We start from the raw sequence: 9,812 nt of genomic DNA, 5'->3' as shown, positions 1-9,812 counted from the left end.
CACCGTAGTTCTCTTCCAAAAAATGTTTTTTTATTTTTGTTGGTTGATTTTAAGTTTGAAAATAGGATTTTGAAGAATGGAGATTGAGAGGCCTTGAAGGCATGAGAATTTAAGAAAAGAGTGGGGTTGGATTAGTGAATTGCAAAATATGGTCAAAATAGGATTAGAGTTCATTGAAATTTGATTAAGAAAATGGAAAAGAAAAATACAATGGGATATTGGATCCCAAGGTTTATTCGGAAAAGGTTTGAGTGAAGTTGTTCACATTTGTTTGGAAAATTGGTTTTTTCTAAGTATAAGTCCTAGGCATTCATCTAGACATACAATCCTAAACATACATCTAAACATGCATATTCTAGCTATAGTGGTGTGTGTGCATGTGTCGGTGCTTGTGTCGGTGTACATCATTAGAGTCCATTGTCCTTTACATCATACCCTAGATACATTCTATGGCCTCTTTGCCAAGAAATTAAAATTGCATGAAGGTAAAATATTACAAAACCTCTAAGTATTTACATTTTAAACTTGGCATGAAATTGTAACTTAAAAGGCAAGAAATTAGATGAAGAAGAAGATGAAGTGGGAATGCTTATGATGAATATGAAACATGAAATGGAAAGGTTAGTAGCATAGAGCAATATCAAAGGAAATAAAGCAAGAGAAGTACTAGGACATAAAGGATAGAAAATAAAGGCAAAAGAGTGCAAATATAGCTAAAATTTATTCATAAAATGCAAGAACCAAGTGACCTATAATTCTCACATTCCAATTACATTTTAAAAGGTTTATAATAAAGTCTTGGAAGGGAAATTAAGGCTACATGATTTTCTTGGCATTTTAAAACAAACTTTGAACATACTTGCATTATTTAACTATTCAACTAACTTGCAAGCTAAGTAACTAATCAAAATTCATACTCATGCACTAATATCAAACACAAACAGTAGCTAAATCCTATGGAATCAAAAGGTATAGGTCACCAACATTCATCAAGCAATTTGGATTGAAATCAAATGAATTTTCATTTATTTTTTAGCATAAAATGTCACAAAGCATTAGGAAAATTAACCACACCATGCTCACCAATTTTTTTTATGTAAAATCAACACTAGAAGGTCACATAATTGTCAAAAAACACTCATGAATTTCTTTGGAATTTTTTAAAGAGTTTTGATCACAAGAACATGTAAAATTTTCACAAGATTTAACAAATGTAATAAACTATTGAAAAAAAAAATGCTACATATTTTTTTATCCAAATTCAACACATAATAACATCACAAGAAGATCAAGAAACTAGTCAAAAACACATGAAAAAATACTTGGAATTTTTAGCAAATTTTTTGAGCATAAAGGTGTGCAAATAGCAAGAAACAGTGGCAAGAATAGCAAAAAAAACAAGGGAACACGCAGGAAACTAAGCCCAAACCCAAGCCCAAGGGATGAACGGATCCTGGATCCTCAAGGAGTTCAGGGACCGTTGGATTGATCCAGATGGATCAACCCTAGATCCAACGGTCAGGGGAGCGAACCAGCTGAACCAGACCGGTTCAAAGGCTTATATAAAGGCCAGGTGACCGGTCTAATTCATTTCACACTTCTCATTCTCTCTCTTCACTCGTTCTTCTCTCCTCTCTCTCTAAAACCCTAACCTAGCCGGAAACTGGGGAGGACGGCGGAGAACGGCGGAGGAAGATGAAGATTCATCGGAATCTTCATCTTCTCCGACGACCTGATGCTACTTTTTCAAACTTTTTACACAGAAACGTTCGTCTTCCTCCCCTGTTTACGGATCCACGGTTATTTTTATGAAATTATGATGAAAACGAAGTAGATCGGACTTTGAACTTACGGTTTCTAGGGTTTTCAAACTTTTTCTAATCTTCTTGAAACTAAACCCCTATCTAACCTATTTTCTTCGCTGATGATGATTATAAACTTGGATTCATGAAATAAACGGTGAATCTTGAAGAATTTACATTTTAGGGTTTCGGTTTCAATTCTTTCTTGAATCTTTTCGAAGTTTTTGCTTCTATTCACCGTTTATTTATGCTTACAAGCCTTCGATGATGATTTGACATGAAAAACGAGAAGGTTTTGAGGTTTTACCTGGAGATTCGAATGAGAAGACGAAGAAAATCTTCGTGAATCTTCTTTGAGTTTCTGGTAGGTGATTTGTTGCTACGAACTGAAAAATGTACCGGTAAATTTCCTCTTCTTCTCCTCTGATTTGAATCCTTCTTCAATTCCTCTTCTTCTCCACTGTGATCGTATAAGTTCTTCGAACTTGTGCTTGAATTGCAGTGGTTTGAGTTCAGTGATGATGATTCAGCTTCGAATCTCTGAGAACTCTCACCAATTCATCGGAATTGTGTTGAATTTTGGCTTTGAGAACTTAGGGTTTGTGATTGTTCTTCTGTGTTCTTGATTGATCCTGATTTGGATCGTAACTGAATAGAGAGAGAATGTGAAATCTGTTTGTGATGTGGCACTGAACTTTGCTGAGTTGTTTCGTTCCCTTTGGGACTGTGATGATTGGGCCTTTATATAGGTGACATGTGTTCATGATAGCCAATGTGTGCTTGCCACCTGTCTGGACTTGTAACTAATTCGGCCTCTTCTGAATTTAGGACTTGAGGGCTTTTCTGCAATTGTTGAAAATTCATGGACCAATCTGCAAATAACTAAAAAAGGACTAAAAATAAACTGGACAAAAGGACTTCATTGCAATTGACCTAAAATGGAAGTTTGACTTAGAAGGACTAAAACCTAAATTCTTAAAAGAAATAAAAAGGTGAAAAGGGACTAAAGTGCAATTTTGAAAGTTTAAAGGACTGAAATGCAATTTTTAGGAATTTAGGACTAAAAAATAAAATAAAATGAATTAAAATTGGTAATTGGAAAATAACGTAAAGTGAAACAATTAAAATTGACAAAACGGACTAAAACGAACCAATGGCCTAAATGAGGTACTTTAAAGTAACCTCTCTTTGCCGAAATTTCGTGTGAAATGACCAAAATGCCCCTGGGGCTAAAACGACTGAAAATGACTCAGATGCAAACTTAAAATGGATTTTTAACAGAGAAATGAAACAAAGGCTTATACAAGCAAAATTAAAAGACTCAGAGACAATTTTTAGGATTTAAACAGTGACTTGACACTTGAAATGACCAAAATGCCCCTAGGGGCAAAACTGACTCAAAATGGCTTCAAATGCAATTTTAAAAATGGATTTTGACATAGAATGATACAGAGACTTATTCACACTACTTGAAAGGACTTCAAACAAAATTTTGAAAGACTGAGAGACACTTGACATAGGAAATGACTAAAATGCCCCTGCATGTGAATTTTGCAAATAAAATTGAAATAAAATGCAGAGAAAGATGCAACTGATCAGAGATAGTTCAAATAGCTTGTAATGCAAGAAAAGAAGAATTGGACTAGTATTTTTAGGTCCAAAATTAGGGTATAACACCTATAAAAATATTTTTTTTGGTTTTCGTCCCTGCAAATATAGAATATTTAGTTTTGGTCCTTGGTATTTTGTTTTAATCCTTGTAAAATCATTTCTTATTGAAATTGGTCTGTATAATATTCTTTTTAGTCCTCATTTTGAGGGACTAAAATTAAATATTCTACATATTACAAGGAACAAATCCAATATAAAATCAATTTTACAAGGACTAAAACAAAATACGAAGGACCAAAACCAAATTTTTTATATTTGGAAGGACTACAACCAAAAAAATATTTTTGCAGGGAATAAAACCAAAATGTCAGATATATACAGGGACTATTTTTATATTTAAGACCATTTTTTAAAGGGTTAATTATGTTTCTAGTCCCTAAAAAATAGCGATCTTGTAAGTTTAGTCCCTACTTAATTTTAATAGCATTTTTAGTCCCTATAAAAATAAATTTACTTATAATTTTAGTCCCTGCTAAAACAAAGTTTGATTAATTATCCTTAAACTCTTAAATTTTTGAACGATTTTTTTGAGACAAGATTAGAACACTATGAAAGGTTCGTCTACTAAAATTTAGAATTTTCTGACATGAAATGAATTAAATATGAATTTTTTAAAACGACAAAAGTTAAAGATAAAAAGTAATAAAATCTGGATGTAGAAATCAAATTTTACAATAATTTTTTGCGGACGAACTTTTAGTAATGTTCTAAACATGTCTGCAAGAGTTTAAGCATAAATTAAACAAATTTGAATTGAGTAGGGACTAATACTCAGTGCAGAAAAACAAAATTAGGGACTAAAAATGCTATTAAAATTAAGTAGGGACTAAACTTACAAGGTCGCTATTTTATAGGGACTAGAAACATAATTAACCCTTTTTTAAAATGTGACATTTATTATGGGACGGAAGGTGTACCAACATAAATTTAAGTGAGGGTGAGGTTATTCCCTTTTTTCATTGTTATTGGCGTGATTCAACACATCAACTTCATTATTCTATTAGTTACCATTTTTCTGTTTAAAATATGCAAGTATGTTCAATTTATATTATGTTACAAAGATCAAGAATAATGGATCAAACTCTTGATGGTTCAAATCTCGTCCCGAATTCACTTATATAACCGAAGAACTCTAAATTGCTAGGGGGCCTTCCCCAAGGAATCGGGTTGTTAAAAAAAATCTATTAAATATAAAATCTACAAAATCTAATGGTCTAAAGATCGTGTTTGTAGCGAATAAAATCATCTGAAATAATATAGAACCTGAAAGTCCACGTTCACGAAGTAAAATTTTACTATAGAGACAAAAGTAAATATTTAGAGAATGATCCATTTAAACTTTATTGAAATTATTTATGAGAATTATTATTACACAAATAAATCTAACAAATTTTTGGGTATGAACCATTAACATAATAAGAGTTTACACATACCCTCAATCATATAGTACCAAATACATAAAAAAATTATTATTCAAAACACACTACTAATATGTAAGATATGTTTTGTTGTGTGTGTAAAACTTTTATAGCATCAGTGCATGATTCTCAAATTTTGGATTCAGTTTCTCGCGCCAAATTTGATTTTGACAATGAATGTTACATTCCACAAATTATTTGTTCTTGCAGTCTTCCAAACATGAATTCACGATCAGATTAACACCACGAGCATCTGTAAAATAGTCCATTATTTTAGGAAATGCCATGAATTGATGAAATGACAACTTATTAGTATATTTTGATAACAATGAATAGTATAATAGATAAAACTATAAGTGTGAATACCAGTATTGTCGTTAATAGACTTGGAAATGGCACAACTAGTTGCACAATCATAAGCACTCTTTGATGTTACATCAAGACATGTGTATCCACAAGCAGCAAAACAAGCTACAAATGATTGTATTTCCCCGAGCAATTTACTGCATTGAAAACCGCATTTGCCAAGACAAATGATTTCACTTATTGAAATGTGAGGTGATGATGAAGGTGGAGGAGAATCATCAGCATGGGAGACAACTAGCATCATCATCATGAAAATTGAAACAAACATTTTAATTTCACACATTGTCATGAACTTTCTCTGTATAAATCTTGTTATTCAGATTGTATTAAACTTGATTCCACGATGAATGTTGAAAACAAAATCTTTAATTTATAAGCATATAGTAATAAATGCACATTAATGCATAGTTTGACTCCATAAATAAATTGCATATAAGTCCGAGAAGACTTGTTGACTTTCTGTCCCGAAACAAATTAATTTTCTTCTAAAACCAAATTATAAGAAGAAAAAAATTATCTTATCAGGAATGTGACAAATATTATTAAATCTTTTTAGTTTGGAAATATATTAAAATTGATTAAGAGAATGGCTTAATATTATATCCCATAAAGGTAAGGATCTAAATAGTAATAATTTTTTGTCATACTTGTTTAAGACAGCTAAGGAGACAAAAGGATGGTTCGAAAATATGAAATGAATTAAAATTTAAAATTATCCAATGTATTTGTTTAAAAAGTACCGAAGAATAGATAGGCCAATTGATAGTATAGTAATATTATAGTAATCTAATGCACTGACGGTCATTCGATACTACAACAACTTTCTACTTTAGACGACTAACAAACAATGTGTATATATTCTTCAACATTCCAATGTTAACTTTTACTATGAAATATCGTCCCAAATAAAGATGGTCTTAAACTCGATATTATATAAAATAATAAAAACTTCACTGATGTATCTCGTCCATTTCTAGGTCCAAAGCCTAGAATAATATTTTATTTTCGTTATACGTTAACATGCAATCACAACATTTGTATTACTGTGTAGTAATAATTATACATACTTATACATGAATGTAATATGAAATTATGGCCGAATTAATATATGTATCAAGAATGGCATAAGAGAGTTTAAGCATGATTGTTCGGGTAGCAATGAACTAAGAAAGGGAATGAATGTAGAGCCTCGACGAAGTTGTCGAGAACTAGAATGTTAAGCATGAGTCCTACGTATGTTAAGACGTGAAGTGATTAGTGTATTCTCTTCGCACTTGAACTAGAATGACCATGCAAGCATGTTAAGCCGTGAATAGATAAGTTAATCTCTTCACTATGAATGAGAATGTCTATGTAGGTAGTTTACCGCTTAACGGGTAGATCACAGACTTGTGGTAAACGAGCAAGCATGTATAGGTTTAACCCTTCATGTATGTATGACCAAGACTATGATGTATGTGTAGTTTACCGTTAATCAGATCATTTATGTATTCGTGGTAAATGAGTATGTAAGATGCAGGTGTCGTGTCTTTCCGTTATCCACGCCAAGGGGGATACGAGAGGTTCTCCAAGGGGAACAGGATACGCTCTGCAAGGTAGGCCCGCACGTCACTGAGGGAGTCCGATGTGCCTTAGCTAGGTTTTCATCGGTCATGTATGGGATTGTACTCGGGGTTACTCCACTCGGGGCTCTCCGTAAAATGAACTTAGATGATATGTTTGTTCAACGCTAACATCTATGTATGAATGATTATGACTATGTATGATTATGATATGATGTTAGACACATACAAGTTTATGAGATAGAGCAAGTTATGAATGTAATACCGATGACGATCTTAGGTTTCCCTAATCGTCCGGTTTAGGATCGTGTCATGTATATGCATGTTAAGTCTTTATGCGATTAGCGATCTTGAGTTAGCGGTCTTAGGTTCCCTTGACCGCCATGACACGTATGATGTAAGCAAGACCTATATGACAAGTAAGATGAACCTACGACGGATCTAGTATGCACAACCGTCTAGGAAAGCATGACCACACACGTATAATCAACCGTCAAGATGTATTGTAGACACGTGGTGACCATAGGTTTCCCCCTAGGTTACCAAGAGCCTAGGATTAGGTAGAACTCACTGAGACATTATGTCTCATCCCAATCTTTATTTGTTTCAGATAAGCCGCACGATGTATGCAAGCTTGTAGCAGAATGGATATTTCAGCAAGTGCTAGTTCGTACCCGCTGCAGGATGTCATGGACATTTAAGGATGTTTTTACTATGTATCGGCGAGTCGTATTGTATTGTTGTTTGTACAAACGTGATTTGTTGTATATATTATTCATTTGAAGTTTTATTGTTGTAAATTTTAATGTATCCAGTACTAAATATAATGCACATACTAAACTTTCTAGATACGTTTAGTGTGGGTGTTACATATGTTATTATTAGTTTTTTGGATTATTTTTTATTTCATTTTTTATTCTTAAATATGGAAATGGTCCCTGCAAATATATGGCATTTTGGTTTTAGTCCCTATAAAAATATTTTTTTTGGTTTTCGTCCCTGCAAATATAGAATATTTAGTTTTGGTCCTTGGTATTTTGTTTTAATCCTTGTAAAATCATTTCTTATTGAAATTGGTCTGTATAATATTCTTTTTAGTCCTCATTTTGAGGGACTAAAATTAAATATTCTACATATTACAAGGAACAAATCCAATATAAAATCAATTTTACAAGGACTAAAACAAAATACGAAGGACCAAAACCAAATTTTTTATATTTGGAAGGACTACAACCAAAAAAATATTTTTGCAGGGAATAAAACCAAAATGTCAGATATATACAGGGACTATTTTTATATTTAAGACCATTTTTTAAAATGTGACATTTATTATGGGACGGAAGGTGTACCAACATAAATTTAAGTGAGGGTGAGGTTATTCCCTTTTTTCATTGTTATTGGCGTGATTCAACACATCAACTTCATTATTCTATTAGTTACCATTTTTCTGTTTAAAATATGCAAGTATGTTCAATTTATATTATGTTACAAAGATCAAGAATAATGGATCAAACTCTTGATGGTTCAAATCTCGTCCCGAATTCACTTATATAACCGAAGAACTCTAAATTGCTAGGGGGCCTTCCCCAAGGAATCGGGTTGTTAAAAAAAATCTATTAAATATAAAATCTACAAAATCTAATGGTCTAAAGATCGTGTTTGTAGCGAATAAAATCATCTGAAATAATATAGAACCTGAAAGTCCACGTTCACGAAGTAAAATTTTACTATAGAGACAAAAGTAAATATTTAGAGAATGATCCATTTAAACTTTATTGAAATTATTTATGAGAATTATTATTACACAAATAAATCTAACAAATTTTTGGGTATGAACCATTAACATAATAAGAGTTTACACATACCCTCAATCATATAGTACCAAATACATAAAAAAATTATTATTCAAAACACACTACTAATATGTAAGATATGTTTTGTTGTGTGTGTAAAACTTTTATAGCATCAGTGCATGATTCTCAAATTTTGGATTCAGTTTCTCGCGCCAAATTTGATTTTGACAATGAATGTTACATTCAACAAATTATTTGTTCTTGCAGTCTTCCAAACATGAATTCACGATCAGATTAACACCACGAGCATCTGTAAAATAGTCCATTATTTTAGGAAATGCCATGAATTGATGAAATGACAACTTATTAGTATATTTTGATAACAATGAATAGTATAATAGATAAAACTATAAGTGTGAATACCAGTATTGTCGTTAATAGACTTGGAAATGGCACAACTAGTTGCACAATCATAAGCACTCTTTGATGTTACATCAAGACATGTGTATCCACAAGCAGCAAAACAAGCTACAAATGATTGTATTTCCCCGAGCAATTTACTGCATTGAAAACCGCATTTGCCAAGACAAATGATTTCACTTATTGAAATGTGAGGTGATGATGAAGGTGGAGGAGAATCATCAGCATGGGAGACAACTAGCATCATCATCATGAAAATTGAAACAAACGTTTTAATTTCACACATTGTCATGAACTTTCTCTATATAAATCTTGTTATTCAGATTGTATTGAACTTGATTCCACGATGAATGTTGAAAACAAAATCCTTAATTTATAAGCATATAGTAATAAATGCACATTAATGCATAGTTTGACTCCATAAATAAATTGCATATAAGTCCAAGAAGACTTGTTGACTTTCTGTCCCGAAACAAATTAATTTTCTTCTAAAACCAAATTATAAGAAGAAAAAAATTATCTTATCAGGAATGTGACAAATATTATTAAATCTTTTTAGTTTGGAAATATATTAAAATTGATTAAGAGAATGGCTTAATATTATATCCCATAAAGGTAAGGATCTAAATAGTAATAATTTTTTGTCATACTTGTTTAAGACAGCTAAGGAGACAAAAGGATGGTTCGAAAATATGAAATGAATTAAAATTTAAAATTATCCAATGTATTTGTTTAAAAAGTACCAAAGAATAGATAGGCCAATTGATAGTATAGTAATAT

At 31.9% G+C, this 9,812-nt stretch overlaps 2 long non-coding RNA genes across 2 annotated transcripts; both read right to left on the bottom strand.

Annotated features, from left to right (window-relative positions):
* Positions 1-4,789: 4,789 nt before the first annotated feature.
* On the bottom strand, positions 4,790-5,588 carry LOC146946041 (uncharacterized). The gene is made up of 2 exons (XR_015028215.1): positions 5,258-5,588; positions 4,790-5,144 (listed from the first exon to the last, which is right to left on the bottom strand). It is a non-coding gene; the product is annotated as an uncharacterized LOC146946041 (long non-coding RNA).
* A 2,979-nt stretch (positions 5,589-8,567) lies between these two features.
* LOC146946040 (uncharacterized) lies at positions 8,568-9,366 on the bottom strand. Its single transcript, XR_015028214.1, has 2 exons — positions 9,036-9,366; positions 8,568-8,922 (listed from the first exon to the last, which is right to left on the bottom strand). It is a non-coding gene; the product is annotated as an uncharacterized LOC146946040 (long non-coding RNA).
* Between the last annotated feature and the right edge of the window lie 446 nt (positions 9,367-9,812).

This window comes from Medicago sativa, chromosome 2, assembly GCF_051527215.1.
Source record: "Medicago sativa cultivar Bolivia chromosome 2, Bolivia_mono, whole genome shotgun sequence".
In the NCBI taxonomy this organism is placed as follows: domain Eukaryota; kingdom Viridiplantae; phylum Streptophyta; class Magnoliopsida; order Fabales; family Fabaceae; genus Medicago; species Medicago sativa.
Note: the sequence above shows the minus strand (reverse complement) of the source record. Positions and strands in the feature narration are given on the sequence as shown.